Source organism: Gavia stellata, chromosome 3, assembly GCF_030936135.1.
Source record: "Gavia stellata isolate bGavSte3 chromosome 3, bGavSte3.hap2, whole genome shotgun sequence".
Lineage (NCBI taxonomy): Eukaryota > Metazoa > Chordata > Aves > Gaviiformes > Gaviidae > Gavia > Gavia stellata.
Window position 1 is genome coordinate 35,267,034 of NC_082596.1, and position 24,464 is coordinate 35,291,497.

Sequence of the window (24,464 nt, forward strand, 5' to 3'; positions counted from 1 at the left end):
AAGGTATCTGACATCTCTTTTTGTGACAAAACATCTTGCACACTTTCCCAAAGCCCAGGCTTACTGCAAACCTCATGTCCTCACACTTCTGAGGTGTAGGGTCACTTCTAAGTATTTTTAGGTTTCAACTCAGAAATAAGCCTACAGTCTGTTATGTGTTAAGATATCATATGTGACACATTGCCGTACTGGAGGCTCACTGTCCCACCTGTGCTAGCTACAGTTTCCCAAACGGAGCTGGGAAAGGACTGTGAGTCTGCAACACACACCAGAGCTGTAGCTCCTGCTTTCCATAATGGAGGGAAGGAGGAGTGGAGAAACATGAATCAGCCCAGTACCAAATGCCTTATTACCATGTCTGCCAGCTGCTTGTGTGGTAAGGGATGGTCCCCACTGCCTGTGAAACTAGTGAAAGTAGCCTGCTTGCCTTCTGCTTGTCTGCAGGAGCTAGAATCAAGCCTGCAGATACTCTCCATTTTGCCCTGTAACTGGACATGAACTGAGAGTATATAATACTGTAATGACTGTGCTTACATGACCCAGGGACTGTTCGATGCTGCAAAGTAGTGTAAGGGGGTGGCAGTGGGATTTACATTCTCTTCTTCTCTTGGGCAGCTAAGCACAAAACTTGCCCAGGCATTCTTACTTCCTCGCTGAGAAGTAAAGAGCTTAAAACCAGAATCCTCATGGCTTTAACTTGTGAGCAGTTGAAACACGGCCAGCACAGTTCTTCAAAAGTCATTATTTAAAAATAGTCTGTGGGAAAGCCCCAAACAAAATAAATATTTTTTATTTGTAATATCTGTTGTTTGGAACAGAGAGGATAGCAGCTGGTACAGAAAGTGCCTCAGAGGATCTGACTTACAGATTACATCCCAGTAACACAGCTTTGAAATCTGTGTTCCTTTGGGTTGAAAACAAATAGGTAAGGCAACAATATTTACTTAGGACCAGATTCTGTCTTTCTAACTGCCATTTATTAATACCTTCACGTTTCCGCTGGAGCAAAGGTTTGCAGGCTGCATCAGTTGCTTCAGCGCTCTTGCCGCAAATGAGGCTTGAGTTTCTCCCTGTACCCTTGCTAGGCAGTTTGGCTTGTCCAGCTGGGATCACACGAGTAGCCTTTTTTCTTGCAGGCTTTGAGAAGAATAGTGCTGCTGCCTCAGAACCAGTGCTGTGCAGTCTGCCTGTTGACAGGGGCACAAAGGGGAGGGAAAGGTTTTGGCACACTCATTCCCAGCCCTTCCCTGCAGCCCACTTTTTTTTGCCCGCTCACTCCCACAGTTACATTAAAACTCTATAGGCATGGCTAAACTCATATTTTGCAAACAAAAGGTTTCAGTTAGTATTTAGCAGCAGGGGGGATAGGTTCCTTATATTTTCATCTGGTCTTCCTCTCCGATATACACTATAAAAGTTTCCAAATGAATTTAGTGAGCTCTGGTGAGAAGCAGCAAAACACTTACACAGCTGTATCTGCATGGACATCAGCAATGTTAATAAGGCAAATATTTCACACTATTAGACAAACTGAAGCAGATATAACAGTCATCTTACTTGTAAAGGAAATATTCAGAGCAATAATGAACTCAGAACAAAACTAACTCTGCATCACATAAAGGTAAATAAAATATTTTTGCATTGCAGAAACTGTAATAAAGAGATTGAGCTGGGCAGGAAGAAAGAGGTAAAAAACAAAGAAAGAGGTGTTAAGCTCTGGTGACATTCATCAGCCAAATAGTTCCCTAAAGAGCCAGTTTGCTCAAGTACTAAGGCTGAGATATTTTACTCTAAAAGGCTGGAAGCTTCTAGAGCCAAAAGGTACAAAATGGCAGACAACTAACTATGCCTCTCTTCAGCTTTGATGTACCTGGCATTGGTCTGCTGCACATGAGGGGCTGGACTTAGATCTGCAGACAACTGTGGCTCAGCAGTGTTGTTTCTTTTTCCTGGAAAAAATCACATGAAAACTAATCTTGAAGCCAGCAATCTCTCTGCTAACACACTGAACTCCAAAGCAGGACTTGCACATATGCAGTGGATTGTGAGACTATTAAAAAGGAAAACAGCAGCTTGGCTTTGGAGAATCACTCATTTTTATGGCTCTATCTATATATCCTGACTTTGGTGGATATCCTGTGTTTAAATGTTAATTTTATCTACTAAGTTCATGCTAGAATTTATTTCAAATACTTAAAATAATTTTAGCTTCAGTGGAGTTGTCAGAGGAAATTATTTGATAAAGCGTCTCATGTTTCTTTGTTATGCATTGGATTATTGTAGTTTGTTTGATGTTCAGTTCTACTTGTGGTATGTGGGTTTCATTTTTACTGAAAATACACTCTTCTCCTGTCCAACCTATTTTTCATATATTTACACCAAGCTTTTGCCATCAATAGAAAGATGTCATTCCAGTGAGAGGGGCAGGGTACGGGGAAGAAGGCCATAGTTTATAAAGTAGGGTTTTATTGCCCACAACTTTGACCCAAAGGCTCATCTGCACCATTCAAACTGCTTTTCTTTGAATGGGGTATGGTATTTTGGTAAATTTGTATTTGTTTGGCATCATAGTCATGATTAGAAGCCCTTAGCAGTATGCATTATTTTTCTTAGGATTGATAGTAGGAGGTATTTCTTTACGACAACCCAAACTAGACACCCCACTTACCTATTTGTGCCTTCAGACACTGAGTCTACAAGAAAATTAATGTCAATGCCTATTTAATCTATTTGACTATGGGCAGGTATCTAGTTTTCATATTAAGGGAATGGCTATTATTATTTTAACAATGTCCGCACTCTGTGTATGTTAGTCTGGCAGCAAATGTCACAGGACTGTGCTTTCACATGACCATGTAGAAATGTTGAGAAAAGGATTAAAAGAAGAGATTAAGTATCCTTGATATGAAGGAAAAACCTGCTGTGACCTTATTTCTTGGAAGCAGCATTGACAGAGGAGGTAACTTGCCCAGAAAACATAAGAAACAATGGCCCTAGCTAGTAGTACTTGGAACATCCAAGCATAGCCTGTTGGGGGAATATTTACACCAATTATATTAAGTTACTTTAGACATGTCCTTTCAGCCTGATTCAGAGAATCTGGATTTGGGTCACTATATGGTCAATAGAGGGGGACAGGGACAAATCAGAGCACCTTGGAAGTCTACTTTGGATAGCATTTCCTCCTCCCTCCCCCTTTTCCTCACACAAACACTTAGGCAACTCTGAACAGAGTTGTGAAAATTATACCACCATGAAGAAAGAGTCTAGGATAAAAACTGCGCTATAGTAATTATCCATGCACATGTGCTTTATGTGAACATTGACTTCTTCACTATTCTATTTCATGAGACATTAAAAACATGCGAACTCAGAAACAGCCATATTGGGTCACACCACCGGTTCATCTTCTCTGTTATCTGGCTCCATCAAAGCCAGAAAGAGAATAAAAACAGACTGTGAACACATTGTGTGTTTAATAAAGGTTTATCAGCCTCTGCCAGACCCAACACTCAGCAATTTACCTAATGCTTTCTAGAAGAAATACTTGAGCTCCATAGCAATCTCTTCCACAATTTATGTTTCATGTGAACATGTAGCTCAATTTGTATGAAGCCATTTAAATGTTAATTTTATTGGACATTCTTTAGTTCTTAAATTGTAAAACATAATGAATTTACTTTCTCCTTGTCATTCAAGATTTATAGACATTAAGATTATATACTCCTCTCAATTTTCCTTTTTTCAAGCTGAAGAAACCCTAATCTATTTAACCTTAGCTCTGATCATTCTTGTCACCCTTCTTTGTACCTTTTCTAGCTCTACTGTTTCTGCAGAACACCCATTACTCGCTCTGATTGTGATACTGGACAAAATAGTCGACAACCATAAAAATCCTGCTTTTTTAACTATGAAGATAAATAAAAGCAATGAAGGATTAAAAAAACCTTTGTGTGTGGTTCAGTCTCAGTTAAACTCTGCCTTGGTTTCCAGTTCTTCCACAGTTCCCTAAATCACATCTTAGTCTTTGTTTTAAATAACTCCACAAATAGGACAGTTTCTGGGTCATTACCATGACAGTTTTTCCACAGTTTTTCCACAGAAAAACATATTTATCTGGCTGATATTATTCACCTGTCCACCATTTTCCAATATTCCATTGAAAAGGGCAATAAAACCCAGGATTAAATCATTCCAGATTAAATTTAATTCAGAGGTAAGGTTAAATCCTCTAGGAAAGCAGTGAGAGAAAGGAGTGCATGATCAGTATATACACCATTGATAGAAAAGGTGTTGACCTTATGAGTAGAGTTTTTACCTTCAGTCTAACGAGGTTGTTCTTGATGTCCCTCCTTTTTTTCATCTTTTTTTCCAGAAATACATATGGCATATCTTCTTAATAATTATTATGAGAGTGATTTACAATCTAGCTTAAGGCCTGGCTGTAGAAGCTCTTCATTTGTGGATCATGATTCCCTATATGGTTAGAAATTTTTTTCAGAGACCTTTTCTCCATTAATCTACAGGCATCAGGACCACACTGTGCGTTGATCAAAATCTCCTTCATGTGAATCCCTGCAGGAAGGCATTCATCTCTGGGGTTCACTATCTTCTCTGCAACCACAAATATCAGATAGCACATGGTGAAAAAAGTTGGTTTTCTTAATACTTTTGCATCCAGTGGTGAAAGTAGAGTGCCTTGAAAATAAGATGTTAGTTAAACTCTGGTGAGATGTCTCTGATTTACATTAATGATACTGTTTTATAGAAAAGTCAAATACAATTGCAATAAGAGTATTTTCATAAGGTTATTCATCATTTGTCTCATGTTATGAAGAAGCTTCTGCCATTGGCATGTTGTTATCAAGCTGTTCCTTCTGGTGGCTGCATATCTTCCTCCAAGCCACCAAATCTTGCACACTGTTAGAGGCAAAAACCTAGGCTTACGGTGTGCTGTTCCAGTTCTCATGAAGTGCTGTCTTTTTTAAAGAGTAGTTCTGATTTCAGAAATATGTTGTATTCCTCTAGAGGGTGAAACCCCTTGTCGTGTAATAATCTATTTACTATAGTACTATTTGGGGAAAAAAAAAAAGCTATCACAAGAACAAAACTTTTCATCCTTACAACTCCCTAGTGTTTCCTGGCATTTTGTAAATGTGTAAAACCAACCATTCAGATACTGTTATCCTTATTGGAACTACGAAATAAAGCAGAAGGACATACAGTTGGCAGGTGAGCCAAAAGCCAGCAATTCCTTTCCAGATGTATCTTGCAAACCTTCAGAGTGCCATTAAGAGAGCAGGAACAAACCCAGATCTCTTGCTGGAGGACTGGCTGGAGGCTTCCTGTTATTCAGAACTACTTTTCTCAGAAGCTGTTGTCCAGAGGACCGTAAAAAAATCCCTCCAAGAGGCTTTGCTTCTCTTAACTGCATCACATATTTTGGAGACCCATTAGAGAAACTCTGCAATTGCAAAGTACTTTAGACCTTCTAAGATCTTGGTAACATGCATTAGCTGTTCAGCCTGGACTACCTTTTCATTGGTGTGACACAAAAGCCATTCAGCAGTGGACTATATAAAAGGGAAAACAGATTCATAAGAAGAAATCGAGGAGTCCTTTTTTGCATGTAATATTTTAAACATGATGTTCTAGAGAAAACACAGTATGAGTTCAATTTGGGTGTCCAGCCAACTTTATAGATAGAACTTGTACTCCATCTTATTAACTGACTGCAAAAGACTTCCGTTTAAGTACCGTTACCATATGTGAGCACATAGTCCTTGTACTTACTAAAGCAACAAAGCGCACAGTTTTATCTTTCACCTTTGTTTTTGCTTGAGAAGCCACAGTGATTACTAAGTGCACAGTAGCTTATGGCTGCTTTTCACCCATGCTTTCCAAAGATTTCTGTAAGGAATCCATCAGTGTGGTTTCAAGCAGTAATGCAGTGGTAAAATGTTGCTCCCAGCTCATTGCATCATTTCATCCAACTGTATTCTCTAGAGAATGTCTGGTGTTTGAAGACATGATTCTCATATGTGTTCCTCAGATACTTAAGACCAAGGCAACAGCATGTGCTTGTTTATGCTTCTGAAAACAGCGCTGAATGAAGCTGAATAGGCATACACATACAATCATCTCTCAGGTTTAACCATCTAAAGGATTAGCAGAGGTTTGCTTAGGTTACTGTCGAACAATTTAGTGCTTCAGATTACAAACTTTGGTATTTCTGAAAATTGATAGAGTTTTCAGGACTATAGTTTTGATGTCATGGATGAGAAAAGAAGGATATACAGGAATGATGTTACTACCCAAGTAAAGCTTTGGGGTTTGGGTTTTTTGGTGTTTTTTTTTTTTGTCTTTTTTACCTAAACTAAGCATCTGAGCTCTGTCACTGCAAGAAGGTACACCTGGGAAATGCATATTTTAGAACAGAGGCTCCAATCTGTCATCCAAGATTATAACACCTTGATAACACTTTCAGAGTGTTATCAAACTTCATAATAATGAAGCATGTCAGTGAGGAAATCTCTGAAGGGTTTTTGCATTTTCTTTTTCTAGGAACAAGCAAACAGAAGCTTATGAACAATGAGAGAATGCTGTAATCCTTGCTTTCCTTAGGTCACCAAATTGTTAGGTAGGTTATTCCTCAAAAAAAGGCTAACGGATTCTTTTCTTCAGTTGGAAACTACCAGCAACACCTTCCCTTCTCATCATTTAATGTGTATTTTGGAGTACACATTCTTCTGAGTGTTCTTCAAAAGATGGTGCTCACAGAACACAGAGTTTATTGGTAATAATAACAGTGCCTTGAACATATGTAAAAGAATATGAAAGCCTAACTCCCTTGCAATAAACTGTAATTTTTGTGTTACATAGATGATAGGATCTGTCACCTCTAAACCTGTTGCTGATCTTTTTGCTTTGCTGTGATTGGGTAAAATGAAATACTATTATTCTCTTAAATTTTGGGTGGTTTTTTTGGTAGTATTTCACATCCTAGACAAATATACAGAAAATATCGAGACAACAAACACCTTTGAGAGGAACTTCGCCTAAGAGAAAGCAATGCTGCCATGAACTTCTCAATACAAGATTAATTCAAAAGAGTCAGGAATGCTGCTTGACAGGTCTGCTATGCCACAAAGGTCTCAACTGTGGTGGAGACAAAAGTATGCAGGGGTACAAGGGGCCTCGGAGTGGTAAAGGATCACTGTAAGTGCTGCTTCCAGAGGAAAAGTTAACTGTGGACCAGAGGTTATGACAGAGGTCCTGGCTGTAGTTGGTCAATAAGCTTTGTCTCAGACTGTGCCAGGAGTTCTTAGCGGTCAGAGTGGTTTGCACAGGGAAAGGAAAACAGAGCATCTCAAGCTTCTGCAGAATTTAGATTTGTTTAGTATTTTAGGTCACCTGGTTTTGCTTAAAAATTACAAAAGCAAAATCTGTCTTAGAGCAAAGAGGCAACACTTACTCCTTTCCTGGCACTGACCTCTAGTATGAAAATTCTGAATGTAATGCTGAAAAGGCGCTGCTTGAAATAATAAGGGTGGATGGTTTTCTGGTAGGAACCTCTGAATTTGATGCTCCAAGTGGTTTCATAATGTTGCTTAATGGAGGTATTAAATGCAGTTATAAAACTATCAGAGACTTACAGAGAGGTTAGGAATCTCTTTTTGAGAGATCAGAGCACTGAAGTGAACACAACTATGCTGTGTCAGCCACAGATACTGTGGCACAGTTACAGAAAAACAACAAAAAAAAGCAGACTACAGGAGTATTGTTAAAGCTGCTATTGACTATGGGAAGACAGGAGGCCTCTGAAGAAAGTATATGTTCATTACTTGCTTTAAACCAGTGATGTTTAGAATTTAGTCCATCCAAACAGGCTGGTTCTGAAAATTTATTGCCTTTGAATGTGGGAAAGAAGTGCAGGCACTTGAAAAATGGAAGAACATTAACACCAAAAAAAAAAAAAAATGCCCTGTTCCTTGTTAATCCATAAATGAGTATTCTATAAAGCACAGCCTGACCTCACCTCTTCCCTTCATTAAATGGATTGATTCCCTGACTGGACTATATCTATTTCTGGGAAGTGCAACAAGCATTAGACAAAAGTGAAAGAAATGTGATGGGGCAGGGGAGAAAAACTGTGGAAGACCGACTGAAAATCAGTGGGAAGTATGACAAACTGAAAACTAGAGCCTTTGGCTGGCCACCAAGGGCTCCTTTGGAGTGCTGTTTGAAGACTGAACACAGTTCTGAGTTATTTTCCACTGATCTACTGCACTTGGTATTCTATGAAATGTATATTTTCTTTCACTTCAGCTTGCAATGAAGATTTACAGATTAAAATAGCTGGTTTCTGCTTTAGTAAAACCTAGAAGGGTTGCCACATGGTTTCAGTTGAAATTATTTCCCTAGTTCCTATGCCTGTGCTTACCGTGAATTTTTCTGATTTGCTGTATAACATAATGTCAGTTTATGTCAATAATAATGCTAGTTAGGGTTCTGGGACTGCAAGTGATGACCTCTGAACTTACAGATTTATTAAGTGATGTAAATGCTTCGTATAGCATACTATAACAGTGTTGGATTTACAGGAATCTGGCACAACATAAGGATGCATTGTAGTATTCCATTTTTCACTCTTTTCTTTCTTTCATGAGAAAACTTACTACTCACTCTGAATGTCAGTTACTTGAATGTACACAAATTCCTCTGTCAGTAAAAAGACACAGCTGTTAAGCTTCCCTATACTTCAGCTTTTTCTTTATGTCTCAACCCTTAACTGCAAATAAAAACAGGGTTCAGATTCCCATTTTGTTTGTGCCTTGTTATATTATTATTATGTGCAAGCATAGTGTGTTTTGCAATTTGAGAATGCATATACTCTCTGTAGGAACAAACCTGACCAAGTCATTCAACTTGGCTACTGAACAGCTAGTTTGTAATTACAACATTTTGGCTGTACAGTAGCAATTACTGATGTCACCAGGTCAACATCAAATTGCCAGACATTGTAGCTGTCCTGATTTGAAAATCAATTGTTCAAATAAAATTAACTATTCCCATTTTTTCCACAGTAACAAACCTAAAAATCCATGGCTAGATATGTACATCGTGGCTTTGGTGGTTGTATTACTATATTTCAAATACGTTTGGGTTTTAGATTAACTGTGTGTGATTGCCTAGAGCAATGGTTATTTTCTAGTAGGCCAATCTGCTGTTTGAGTCCAACACGCTACTGGACAGTGCCTTAAATATTACAGCTGACATTTATGTTTCAAAAAATCATCATAGTCACAGTAATAAGATTACAACAGCTAAAGAAATTTATGGTTTGACTATAAAATCTTTTTTTTTTTTTTCTCTTTTTGCTTTGTATTCAAAAATGCAGCTTCCAGGCATATCATTTTCCTTCTCCTGAATTGACCTGCCAGTAAGTAGCTTGGCAGTTTACTGAGGCCAAAAAATCTGTGTGCATCTTGGTAGTTTATGAGTCTTGTACCAATGATAAGACTTCTCCCTCTGATCAGTAAATGCTGACAAATGATAGTGAAATAGGTGTCAAACATCTGTATGTTTCCATGCTGGATTTTCACTGGTTTTTTTTCTTTTTCTGGTAGTCATTTTGTTTGTTAATTGTATAATTAATATTGTAAGAATCTTCAGTTTGAGAAGGACTTTTCAGGCTTGACTAACAGCCAATCTTACCTTATTTTGACAGAGATTGGAACATGTTGCTGAAGTCTAGGATTTACTATTTACTGTGTGGTCTTTTAGACAGGCATGATGAGGTGAAATAAGTGGGCTGATTTATTTAATTGCAAAAGAGGCGTTTTTCTTGGCTAAACAGCTACTACTAGTTTGACCAGTCAGATAGTCAGAGGATCAACCTTCACCATCAAGACATTGAGTAGATACGTGTCCACTGATCAGCAGTGTGAGGTTTGACACTACAGGACTAGAGAGCCCTTTTAAGCTGAACAGTTGCTATTTAAAAAATGCCTTTTATTTCCTTTTTTTTGCTGGGTGAAATTACCTGCCTTTTTCTCTCCCATCCTTCTTTCTTTTAACACTTCAGGTGGCACTGTGACTGTGACCTTGAGTGAATGGATGCATGGATGGTACTGCTTTAGCTAGATGAGCATTAAATCATATATCAATTGTGCCAGTGCCATGTTTACTTCTGAATAAACGCTCTATTCTGTAAGGGAAAAGAGAGCAGTTTACTGTGTTACAAAGGCTGTAATTAAGGAGCCAGCATTTAGGGGTATAACCTACAACAATAAGTAATATGTAGTTACAACAGAATATAAATATTGTTCCAAAGGAAATTAATTTTCTTCTAAAACACTTGACCAATTTTATTCTCTTCTTGAGCTAGATCTTGTAAACAATGTTATGATGGCTCAAGCTTAGTATTTTTAAGAATGAATAGTCTGATAACCTTTTGATTTGATTGTTGGCATATTCATTTGATGTCTTTACTATAACCGAGTTGATAAACCAATAATGCTTTGAATAAATCTACCTTAATTTGCTAAATATGCTGTCATGTTCCTAGAGCATCAGAAAAAAGTGAGGTTTTTTCCATATTTACAGTAGGTTACAACCTTGAAAGGAAATAACTTGGCACTATCCCTAAATTGCAGACTTTGTTCCTTTCGTCAATTAACTTCATAGGGAACTGAAGCTTTTGCTTTCATGCATAGATATGTATATAACAATATGCATGTTTCCATGTATGCAATTACTAGACTATGTTGTGGTCAAAGGCCATTTCTTTGGATCTCTGTAATAAATGGGAGTTTTATGTAATAATCCGCAAATATCGAAAAAGGTTCTGCTAAAAGCCAAAGTCTGAAGCAGTCCAGCCCCAGGAGAATGCTGTGCATTTTTGTGGAATCAGGCTAGCTTATACAAGATGGGAGTTAATGGAATTTTTTCTTTCTTTCTCTCTTTTTTTTTAATTTTTGGTAAAACCAGTAGTTAAAAAATATTCTGAAATACTTTTAGCTGCAGAAAAAATTGGAAAAAGTTGTATCTGCTGCTGGAATTCATTCGCAGAAAGCTTGTAATTCACTCAGAATTCTTAGTTAATAAGTACCCTGAATTTGCTGGTGACACTATTCCTTTCTCAAGTCTTCTCTTTCCCTCTACATTCTTATTCCCTTTTCATTGATTTCCTTGATTTTGTTCAGAGTTTGCTTTTGTCCTGCTGCCTACCCAAGTGTTTTATTCAGTATTCCTCAGTACAACTTCTTACTGCATAAAGCGCTGACTGAAGCAAGCTGAAAGGCCATCCACTTTCCACTCTACAACCCCAGGTTAGCTCAGGTATTTTATCTTTCAATTCCATCTTCTCTCCATCCTCTCTCTACGCCTGCATTGCTCCTGGGAGCACAGTTATGTATTTTTCTGTGCAGTCTGGAAGCAGTGAGTTTTCAAGTTGATTCTTATGTCAGAAGTAGGGTCTGTAGGACAGAGCTGGCTGAAAAGTTTTCTTCTTTGCTTTTATCCTCCTCAGTGACAGACCTTCAAAAGACATAGCATTTTAGAAAGAAAGAGTTATTGTGCAATGCTCACCTCAGTACCTGGAACTAGTTCAATGGTTGATCCTGAGGGCCTTGAATTTAAGTTGCTGTCTGCGTGACCAGCTGCAGAGGAACATTCATACCCTGATGGAAAAAGGTTCAATGAGGCAAGGATAAGTTCTCTTCAAAACAATGCTCTTTTCTTGGTGATTTAAGGTTTTGCTGTAGTTTTAAGATGGGGTGAATCTCAAACACAGAATCAGCCACAGAACAAAGCAGGTGATTTTAATCATGTTGTTTCTAATTTATTTACCAAATGATGGACCCTTGATGCCAAATGACTTAACACTTAGGGGTTAGATCTGCCTACAGAAGGCAATGGCAGTAGGTACAGTTCCGTGATACCAGACAGTCACTCCACATCACCCATTTTCACAGTGCTTCTTTCCCTAAAATGTGGAAGTCAGCCCGAAAAGTAGATATAGGAGACCAATTAGAAACAAACTGTGAAGTTGCTTTCCAGATGTCTCCCTTGCCAGTGAGCTTCTGAAAGCGTGGATTTCCATTCATGCCCTAACAAATAAGAGCATCTCCAGGTCCCCAGAAAGGACAAACCATCCCATACTATTTCAGCTAGAATAAAAGTTCCTCAAATGAAAAAGGCTGTAAAACATTATAGTTCTCTAGTCCTTTTCTGACTGTGACCCAGAAGCTGGAACAATCTAGCTGTCCCTCTGTTTACTCCAGGCCAATTCCCCAGTTTTAGCTTCTGCAGAAGGAGTGCATGTGTGTGTGCATTTGTGTGTGTGTGTGTAACATACACTTTCATATATCTCCCTTCTTTAATGCTTTTGATAGTTTAATGCTCTAGATCTTTGCTCTATGAGCTGTATGCTAACATCTTCCGTGCTTATCAAAATGTCTCATGATAAGCTGCTGTTGCACATTTCTGCTCCCCTTAGCTGTGACCAGTCCCTGCTATTTCAACAAGTATCTGCTACAAGACATTTCCATCAAATACAGTTGGAGCCTGTAGGTCAAGCTATGTGGGAGGTATAATGAGCCAAAACAAAAGAAGGAAATTATCCAAATGTCAGCAATAAAGTCACTGGTTTAGACTTCAGATTTCTAGTTTTGTATGAGTGATGGACAATGACATTTCAGGTTCCTCTTTTTTGATTGAAAGTGTCAGGAAAAAAAACAAGGCTTAGCAATAGGAAAACTATTTCAGTTTTCTTGTGCCATAATGCCAGCAGTATGCCCAGAAATTTCCATAACACTAAGACACAATCCCTGACCACAGTAACTTTAACGTTGCATAACACAAACTATAAATTGGTCTCCGTACAGATATTTCAAGGGTGTGAGACAATAAAGCAGGTAAGGCTTCTTTCTCTGCCTCTGGATTCATGAGCTTGGATGCAAATAGCTAAGTAATCATTTAGTCTAGTGCATCAAGGGTGGTCGGGTATGAATATTCCAAATGTCACGCACCTGTCTGCCCTTGGCTGGGGAAGCCAGGGTGCTTTGTTTACACCAGCTCTGTGCATCATCTCAGCTCAGGCAGTATATTGTGATTTGAAAGGTATTATATGGGCAAGCGTTATGTGTTTGCACAGGAATAAATATCTGCCCCTTACAGAGTGAATTTAAAGTATAGAGAAGATGTGGGTTATACTGTCAGAGTGGGCTCCATTTTGTCTCCTTGTTATTAAAAGGTGTTGCAAACTTCACCTCAGAGGAACAGGATTTATTTGTAGAGTATGTTAAACAGTATGTTATTCTCATTGCAACATATCTGTACCACAGCCTGGGCTGATTAATATCACTGCACCAGGTCTAAGACCTGGGCTGGAATACGTGTTCACAGAAGGTACTGCTGAGTACATGGGATGCTTCACCCTTCATGCTGGGGGTCTCTTTACATAAGGGTACATATATCTATTATTAAGTTTTCTCCAAACTGCACTTGCCTCAATTAATACCAATTTGCCTTCTTTGAAAATCTCACAAAAAATTTTATTCCTTTTTCCAGGATATTTTTCTGGACACATGTCCAAAAAGAAAATACTTGTTAAGACTGCTTCTGTGGAAATGTTTTCTTGCCTTCAGTACTTTACAGACCTTATTCAAAGGTATTTTAACTCCTAGAATTAAGCTTTCATCTGCTAAGTTTTTAATTGCAACAATTTTGTGCTCATAAATGTTTTACTACTCCCTCTTGACCACTGAGTGCAAGGTCCCTTCTGAATATGCTACTTTAGATGCATTATCTCATACTGAATACACTTCCTGAAATCATTTCCAGAAAAAAGGACATTTCTTTATTGTTACAAGGTGCTGATGTTCAGTTATGACAGGTCATTGCACAGAGAGCAAATGGTACAGTGTCTCTGAGTTTCTAAACCTGAAATTTAAATACTGCATCAACAATTCTTATTTAAGATGAGAAGTATGCTGTATAGAAAATACTGTTAAATGGAAGACAGACTAATATAGCTATTTATATTTTTTCTTTTTACCGATATCTTAGTCAAGTCTTCCTTCATGATATGAAACACAATTTTAAAAAATCTTATGTAGTTACTACCTTGAACACAGAAATAAATATACCATACAGTATGCTAAAAGTCACCCATTTTTGTGTCCCATGTGGTCTTGGCATCCCATATATGAAATTTGAGATATCATAAAACAGACCTTTGTTACAAACTCTTGGAAACTATCTTTCCACCTAGTACCAAAAAGAGAGAGAGAGAGAGGAGAGAAAATAAAGAGGAAAGGAAAAGAAAAAGGAGAAGGAAAAGGAAAAGGGGAAAAAAAGAAAACCACTCTACAGGATGTACCTGTTCTGGGCTGAATCAATTCAACAGTGAATGAGACTACTGTTCAGAGAGATTTTGCAGAAGTTAAACTACAATGAGATTGAAGCCAAGGCAAAATGATGAAGAGAATGAAAGAGGAGCCTATGCAGGAGAAACAGGCTCATCTAAATGAGGCAGCAGGTGACCCAGATTGGGGATAGAACTGAGACTGGCCAGACAAACAGATTGCAGCAAGGGAAAAGCGTATGAGTGACTTGGATTGCTTGAGGATGGTGCAGTAGGATTAAATTGTGGAAAATACCAGGACAATTTCAGACTCTTCTGAAACTGAGCCTGAAACAGACCCCAAAATCCCAGTGTGTCATTTCTTCTCTTGTCAAACACATATGCAGCCCCGTGCTTCCCTGCAAGAATTGATTACTCACAGCCCAGTCAGCAGGTGTGAGGGGAACAGACCTGCCCTCTGAGGGAAAAACGTCTGGGAAATTTTAGCTTCCAAGCTCTAACAGCTATCTGCTGAGAATGTGTAAACTATGCCTCTGCAACTGTAAATAGACCAACGATGGGTGGATTTTCATAACTAAATTTAAAAACACATTCTTGACACAAGGGCCATCATTCTTCCAAATCTCAAATCACTCCTCCAGAGCAAACCATGCTAGAGCTTTTCTAAGAGAAGATGATCAAAATAATTTTAAAAGCTGAAAACATTCTTCCTTAACAAAATTCTTGGAAATTGCTGGCCATTTTTGGCAGAATTTTTCCAAAAAAGATTCCAGCTGAAGCAGAAACCCAGCATGGAAAATCTCAGCCCAAATGGTCAAACTTCAACAAAGTCATTAGGAAACAGCCTCCAGCTATTTAAGAGAAAGTGTCAGACAACCTTAATAATAGGCACTGTTATCAGCTGGGCTATAATATACATAGCTGTGTGCACATACGCTGCTATAGCTAACTATTGAAGACATTTCTGTTTATAAAAGGATTTACCCTTCCCACACAGATCTTAAGCAAATGCATGATGGTCTATAATGCTAGGAAAGTTTTTATTGGCAAGTGTATGATATGACTGCATTACCTACATGTGGCAAAGCCACAACTGATTTAAAAACATCATGCCAAGACAGACTCTAAGCCAGAAAATACCACTGTGTGTTTTGTCTCTATCACATACTTTAGAAACGGTTTAAACAGTTCAATTTATTTTGTTTTTTATAGATACTCTATTTTGTGTCTTTCCTTCTCATAACTTTTTTAAATGAAGGATAGGTAATTTTGATCCTTAGACACATGAATATCAAACAAAATCTATATTTTTGTTTGAATCAAAATATGCCAATTTTAAGGTCTGACTTCTGTGAATTACTAGAGTCCAGAGTAAACACTGTGTTTGAACTCTTGATGGGATGCTGAAGTCTGTAGTTATGGTGATCCTTCAGCCTCCTGTCTATTTAAAAACAGACTCGCTTCTGTCTGATGCACTGGCAAAGGAAAGTGAAAGGTTATCTGTTTGAAGAAAGGAAACAAGAAAATTCTGTAGCTATGTATTATGTGATCATAAGGGCAAAATATCCTTGGATATCCTCATCTAGATGGTAGGAGGAAATAAATGGCTATGAATATGTCGGTGAGGGAGCTGCGCAGGACACAGCAACAACACACTTACTGCTTTTTACTCTTATTACCTATGAGAAGTTGCAGTGCAATTAGGCCCTATCATATCAAACTGTCAAGACTTTTTAAGCTTCTGTCGGAGAAAAAAATTAATCTCTGAGCATAAGCCTTCGACTCACATCTCACCCAAGCTGATTAAGCAATACTGGAGATATCTACTGGAACTGAACATAGGTGATCACGCAGGCATACTGGTCTCTTGCACAGGCAGATTAATGAATGCACCCAGAAGCAGAGATCTTTTTGGTTTTAATATAGTTTTTAGAAAATTAAAAGAAACAGGTTATTATTCCAATGCTGTCAGCTAGCTACAGTGAGTTTTTTCCATTTTAGGCACTGTATTTAGATTTTGAATGTGATTAGCCTGCCAAATGTTTATCCAAACATTTTAATTAGAGTAAAAACATTCAGATAATCAGAATGTCCTGTCCATGACTCTGAAATGATTTTCCTTCTCCCCTCTTGCCATATTCTAATCTCCAAGGTAATTCACACTCCAATGTCCTGCTTGGCTTTTATATTTTTCCTCTACACACCCATTGCAGGCTTTTAAACACAGCTGTATACTAAAAAAATTGTTCTTCATTGTCTAGTTCAACTTAATTGAAGTTGTTCTTGGAAAAAATAATTTTCTTCCAAGATACTTTCTGTGTCCTATGATGCTTTAATTTATTTTTTATCTATTTTATTTATTATTGTGATTTGCTTTCTTGAGCATTGCCTTGAGCGCCTTGGAGGGGTTGGAATTTGGTGGCTATGTAAATAAACTTCTTCTTGTTCCAGATGTTTGTTTCATTTGAGGGCCAAATTCTGCTCACAATTAGACTAGGGAAATCCTGCTGTCTTCAGTGTGATTGCCACAGAAATAGGAAAGTAAGCACTGGCCCTGAGTCTCTTTTTTAGTCATTTTTTGTTTATCTCACAGTTTAGCACTTGTTATGTAAGACAGCCCTTTAATTTGTAGACAGTCTCCTGAATTTTCTTTTAGTGGAAGGCATTATCTATCTCCTTTTAAGACCCCATTCTACTTCTGTGGATGTGGATAAAGTCTACCTAGACTTCAGTAAAGCCTCTGACACCATTTCCCACAGCATTCTCCTGGAAAAACTGACTGCTCATGGCTTGGACAGGCGCGCTCTTCACTGAGTAAAAAACTGTCTGGATGGCTGAGCTCAAAGGGTCATGGTGAATGCAGTTAAATCCAGTTGGTGGCCGGTCACAAGTGGTGTTCCCCAGGGCTCAGTTTTGGGGCCGGTCTTGTTTAATATCTTTATCAATGATCTGGATGAGGGGATCGACTGCTCCCTCAGCAAGTTTGCAGATGACACCAAGTTGGGCGGGAGTGTTGATCTGCTTGAGGGTAAGAAAGCTCTGCAGAGGGATCTTGACAGGCTGCATTGATGGGCCGAGGCCAACTGTAAGAGGTTTAACAAGGGCAAGTGCCGAGTTCTACACCTGGGTCACAACAACCCCATGCAATGCTACAGGCTTGGGGACGAGTGGCTGGAAAGCTGCCCAGTGGAAAAGGACCTGGGGGTGTTGATTGACAGCCGGCTGAAGATGAGCCAGCAGTGTGCCCAGGTGGCCAAGAAGGCCAACAGCATCCTGGGCTGTATCAGAAATAGTGTGGCCAGCAGGACTAGGGAAATGATTGTACCCATGTGCTCCTCCAGGCCGCACCTCGAATACCATGTTCAGTTTTGGGCCCCTCACTACAAGAAGGACATTGAGTTGCTGGAGCGTGTCCAGAGAACAAGTCTTATGAGGAGTGGTTGAGACAGCTGGGGTTGTTCAGCCTGGAGAAGAGGAGGCTGAGGGGAGACCTTACTGCTCTCTACAACTGCCTGAAAGGGGGTTATAGCAAGGTGGGTGCTGGTCTCTTCTCCCAAGTGACAAGTGATAGGACGAGAGGAAATGGCCTCAAGTTCTGCCATGGGAGGTTTAGATTGGGTATTAGGAAAAATTTCTTCACTGAAAGTGTTGTCAGGCATTGGAACAGGCTGCCCAGGGAGGTGGTTGCGTCGCCATCCCTGGAGGTATTTAAAAGACGTGTGGATGAGGCGCTTAGGTCCATGGTTTAGTGCTGGACTTAGCAGTGTTAGGTTAACAGTTGGACTTGATGATCTTAAAGGTCTTTTCCAACCTAAATGATTCTATGATTCTGCACAGATGTTTTGTTAATCCTTCCCATTATAGACATTTAGCAATACTTGAGTTCCTACGTCAGGCACCCAAACTCTACATACTGTACCAAAGAGAGAGGAAATCTAAAAAACAGGTAGAAAAGATGTACAGAGAATGCTAGAGGGGATGAAGTAATGCTAAAAGGCTTACTGTAGCCCATTTTGGAAAATTCTTTACAAGTTAAATCTTTACCAGTTATTCACTTCTTTCACACAGTATATGTATTAGATTATTTCTATTCATTTGTTTATTCTGTGGTTTCTGTTTTCTTTTAAATTAGTTTAAAAGCAGTTCTTTAAAGTACTTTTTCCCCTAAATAAGAGCTTTGAGCTTTAAGTTCCCAGTTCAGGTGTTGGACCAATGCCATCTATGCAGTTCTTCTCACAGGGGGGGTGGCAAGTCCTGAGAACACTCCAAGCAGACAAATGTACAACTCACTACAAAGTTTTAGAAACTACAGAGCCCGCAGAATAAGTTATATCCATTTTGATCTCTTTAATGCAGCAACCTTGACTTGATACCTCTATAATAACTGGAAAGATGTTATTTCTATCTAAATAATAGTACCAGATATTCCCATCCAAAAATACATGCTCTAAAGTGGAAAGTGCCTGTCATGCAAGAGTCCTGCCAAGAAGCAAATACTCAAAAAAGATGGGAAACAAAATTCCTGATTTCTTGCATACTGTATAAAATGATTTTATATTAAATGAAAAACAACAGCAATAATTACCACCATTCATATCATAGTTTATGAAAAGGTAGTTTGCTGTCATCAACAGTTTCATAAAAATTATAAAAATAATTCTAGTACCAGCTTTAAAATAAGTTTATCAGACTATTTTGATCCTTTTCTGAAGGATTCTGCTGTATCTACAAACAGTTTTTGCTCTGTTTTTGTCCAAGTGTTGTATTAAGTGGGAAACGAGCAGTCCTCCAACAGACTTTTGGTAAAAACAGACTTGGTTTGCCATAGACTTTGTGGATGCTGAATGTTTTCCAAGGTCCAAAAAGTGATTATACAAAATTATGAAGAAAATGCCCACAACAGTGGTTAAAAACCAATGACACCATATCTATCTCAATCAGTCCCTATGACCAAAATTTTTGGAAGCTGGGAGGTTATAACAAATGAGTATGTTTTCATAAATTGGTCTTATGGTCTTCCATCAGCAACAGTCAGAGGTGAGACATGGGGCCAGGCAGAAATTTTGTTTGATTCAGCAGGTCATTCTGACAAACACTGCATCTTGAAAAAAACCCAAGATAAAACCTAGGTAAATGTAGTTTAAAATCCTAACTTGAAATATACAAAAGTTTTTGATCAAGTACTTTAGCAGGAGTACCTTACCCTCCTTCCCAATCTCCCCTTGTCCCAAACCTCACCTTCACTTTAACTCATAGTTTAATATGCAATACAAAAAATTTCTTACATCTCAAAGAGATTGTCCTTCTTTTGAATGACTGACATGGTTTGCCTACTTAATTTATAAACCAAACTTCTGAAGCATTTAAAATGAAGTGTTTAAAACTCACACTACTGTATTTAAGACAACTAGAGCTGTCAGGGAACCAGCAACAGTGCGTATTAACACGTCACTCCGTAAAATGTTCTTTGCAAATGAAATGGATAAATAGATAAAAGGAAAATCCTAGGAACAAGCTGTCTAGCAGAAAGCATTGGCACCTGGAGTAAATGACTGCTTTGGGGCCAGGAGGATGGGGCCAGTCTTTTTTCAGTGGTGCCCAGTGACAGGACGAGAGGTAACGGGCACAAACTTGGTCATAGGAAGTTCCATCTAAAGATGAGGAGGGACTTCTTTACTTTGAGGGTGGCAGAGCACTGGAACAAGCTGCCCAGAGAGGCTGTGGAGTCTCCTTCTCTGGAGATATTCAAAACTCACCTGGATGCATTCCTGTGCAATCTGCTCTAGGTGAACCTGCTCTGGCGGGGGGGTTGGACTAGATGATCTCCAGAGGTCCCTTCTGACCCCTATCATTCTGTGATTCTGTGATATAAAAAGAAGATCTGCAAAACAGAAGACCCAAACTGTGCCCTGAGCAGAGCCCTGCCAAGTTACACCATGTAGCTGAGGAGAGCAGGGACTGCCACAGCCATCACACATGGTTGAAACAACAGTGTATCTTCATCTGTATACCACTTATCTAGATCACTGACACTCCTGTAGTACCAGCATCAAATATCGGTATTCAAAAATAAATTTTCAGGTAATGTGAAGGTAGGGCCTGGGTAGTCTCTTAGGCATGAGGGATGATAGCCATAGAGGGAGCAAATTCAGAGGAAAACAAGGGTAGGAAGATGGCTCTGTGGTAAACCTTCCTCACTGTGCCTCACACAGAAAACGTGTACTGCTCTTGAAGAGGTGGAAGGAGGGAGGATAATCAGCAGCTTATACTTATGAGCTTTTGTAGCTACACCCACCAGAACTTCAATTTTCTGTCCCCTTTAGCAAAAAAATGAGACAAACAGCAAACAGAGATATGGCAAAAGCAGGTTCACAGAAGGAATAATTAGGAGAAACCTATGGCAAGAATGTGTGTTTATTTAGTATGTCTCTTCAGGTCAGTTTATTTATGATCATTAGTACCTTTAAAAACATTTTATGAATAATGAAAAGAGAGAAAAAAATTAAGCAGGCCTTAGAAAGCAACTTAGCAGTTCCAGCATGACTTACCTCTGGCAAAGCTATTATCCCTTAAACAGCCCATCATTCTACAAAAGCTTGCAGAAGGAAAGTGCGTATGTTTCCCATTTTAGGTTAATTACATAAAATTAAAGCTGTTCCACAACCATCAGAACTAATGTTTGGTTTCCAGTGACTTTGTGTCTTGTGGCTAGCTGAATGCTTTACTGAACTATATAACAAGGTTGTCCAGTAGAGAGCAATTTTGACTAACGAGTGGGTTTGTCTGGTGTCTGATAAAGTTCAAACTCCAGTTCACACTCCCCACGAGTAGGTCATTCAAAGATGGCTCTCCATCTCTTTCTGGCTCATCTTGTTACTAGTCTAAACATAACTATTGCTATGAATGATTCTGACTTTTTAATTCAGCACATGTAAATGGCAGGATTGCTAACACGTAAAAATTAGTGGCTGCAAGCCACATTCTTTTCAGGTCCAGCCATTTACTGAAAATTAGTGTATCTGCCTGACTTATTACAATGGAAATGACATCCTCATCCGAGCAAGACACCTGAAGTGTTGTGACTAGCAAACATTGCAAATACTAAATGTTCGCTCATTTTTGTGCATATATTGCACATTATACGTAGAAAAGTAAAATCACACCAAATGACTTTGCATGGGAAAGAGACCTGGCATAATACCAGTTAGAAAATCTGCAAAAATATTGTTTTGTTTAAACTGACCTAATGCTTTTCAGATTCTGCTATCTTTGACTTATGTCCCTGCCAAGATGATTATGAAGCAGTGAGTTGTTAAAGAACATTGTATCTTGATTTGCTTTAGTAGGTTTACCTTTTGAAATGTGGTAAAACTTTCTAATATTAGAACAAGCATATAGCTACAAAAAAGGGAATTCACAATTGTTCCTTGGGTCAATCATCATAAAAGTTTGGGCAGCCTTGGGATAGGTTTTAATGAAAAAGATAAGTCAGTCCAGATTTATTCTTTTCCTCTCTTTGATGGGTATTTGGTCAAAAGTAAATCCCATACTTTCTACTTGTAAACATTGTAACACATTTTCCTTAGCTTAATGCAAAAAATTCTGCTCTGATAGACTTCAGAATTGTTCAAGTCAGGAAGGCTTCCATGAATATAAATGTGCATTTTTAAAATTATCTCTAATTCCTTTTCTCTGGAGATTAAAGACCAACCTGTAGTACTAATTCCTGGAGTTCAAACAAATAGATTTTTTTCTGTTAATTCATTCTAACTAAGGAGGAAATAGCAATCTATATTATCAAATTGTCTGTAATTCATACTGCAATTATATTAGTGCTAATGCATTTACTTCAGCTAAAAACTCACGCTTTATGTGTGTTTAGCAAAACTGAAAATTCTATCCCATCTTTAACTGGAAAACTTAGTTTGTGAATAAGTTTCATGCATCAACCAGTCAAGGAGTAATACAATTACACATGACTTGTGTAACTATTGAAAGACAGTGAATGGGAATTTTTGGATTGAAATACCATGTATAATCTGTTTCTAGTAACAAAAAGTTACTTTGCAAAGAGATTCATGCAGAAAATGATAACCAAATATGGTCACACAAATATGTTTTGAGTTATACTGTGATTTTTCTGTTTTCCCAATTGGAATTGGGTATTTTTTTTTCCATGATCAGTTACTTGCAAAGATTTAATTAAATTAAGTCAAATACATTTTTAGTGCAAGTATCTAATATTTGTGTTATTTATCCAGAATGAACTTTAAGGAACTTTTTTGATAAATCTTACTGAGATCTGTTATCCTTTGCAATCAGAAGAAATAGTATCTGTGACACCTAATAGGACTCGAAAAGCATTTATATTCAAAAGAGAGGTGTGGTTAGCCTGCCAACCACATAAAAGTACCATACTTGTTCAGGTCTCCTCTTCTGATAGTAAAAAGAATTAATCACCACCTCCATGAGGTCAGTAATGAAATCTAAGTATTTTTAAATAACAAATATTAGGTGATCCTAATATCCACTGATGAGAAGCCTGCAAGTAGAACGAGGGCTGAATACAAGCAGCTGACTGGGAATGGATTTTCTCAGAAATAATTCCACAATATAATTAATTATAATTCTGTTAACTATATTGCAGTTAATATAATCAACTACATAAATATATGCAAGTATAATAATTATTTAAGAACATTTCAAATTTCAGAGTCCACCTCCATGGACAAATGTTCCAGCAACATGAAATCTCATTTACTAGATTTTGCTGGTTAATATCAGTTTTTTTAATATTTAACAATTTCATGGCACAAATTTATTAAGGAGCATCTCTGCTAAAGGGGTGAAAAGACACTTGAGTCCCAGGCTGAAGACCTGGGTCTATAATGTGCAGAGCTCAGTAAAACGGTTGGGGCTGCCATGCAAGAAGAGGAGTTGCAGAGTGAGCACAGTTCTGCACAAAGCAGTGCAGATAACGCCAGTCTAGGCAGCAGTGTAGAACTCTGAGAACCATAAGAATCAGAGAAGCAACACTAGAAAAGAAAGCCTGCTATAAAACATAGCTGATAGATAGATTGTAAAGCAGCCTTGGTAGGTACTAAACCTCTCTGAGAAGGCAGGAAATAAAAGACGACAAAATTTTAGAATGGCGGGCAGGAAGAGATGTCCAAAATTAGTTAATAAAGGGTGTTGTGTAAGATGGACATCTTTTCATGTGAGATCAAAGGTAAGTTCTTCAAAGACGTGTATTTCTCTAGCATGCATTGGTAATGAATAGGATATGCCATTCAGCTTTTGAATATATGTCTTCCAAATTTTTGGAACTTAATTCAGCCAGATTTTTCTGAAATCTTACTAATTATATGACAAGCATTTTATGGTGAAAGTGAGATATTTAAAAATACTGGTCTCTTCCAAATTGTATGCCTCCAACAGTGTTCTTGGCCCGTAAGAAAGAAATGAGATACACACTAATAAACATTCATATGTTTTGTGTATTCTAACAACATACAGGGAAGCTGATATTTTCCAACCTATCTTGAGAATTTAAGTTTTCACTACAATTACCACTAGGCTCTATCTAAAGAGTGAGAAAGGGATTATTATTTTGGCTTGTCTGATTTTTTTTATTATTTCTTTTTTTAAAACTGGTATGGTTAAAATATGACTTTAATAGAAATTTGGCTTTTTTCTTATTTCTAACATCATAAGCCTCTAATTCAGCAAATTCCATAAGCATGTACTTACTTTGAAGTATATCAGTAGTCCCACTACTCATGGGCTTAAAATTAAAGACTTGTTTAAATTCTATTTTGGCTGAGACCCTAAATTAAAGCTAATTCCAGTTAAGTGATTGAAGTTACAGTGAGCTAATAAGAACAGAGACAGACTCTTGTTTAAGCTTCCTGAGTCCTGTTGAACTGAGACTCTGATGTGTCTTGGTATTAGATTCAAAGCTGGCATTGAAATTATAACTTAATTTTGCTCCTAACTTCTAGTTCAAAGGAATCATTTCTTTGTCTGTTTTTTAAATACTTCAAAAACATGCAGACTTCTTTTAATCGAATTAAAATATGGCAGTGCCATGTAA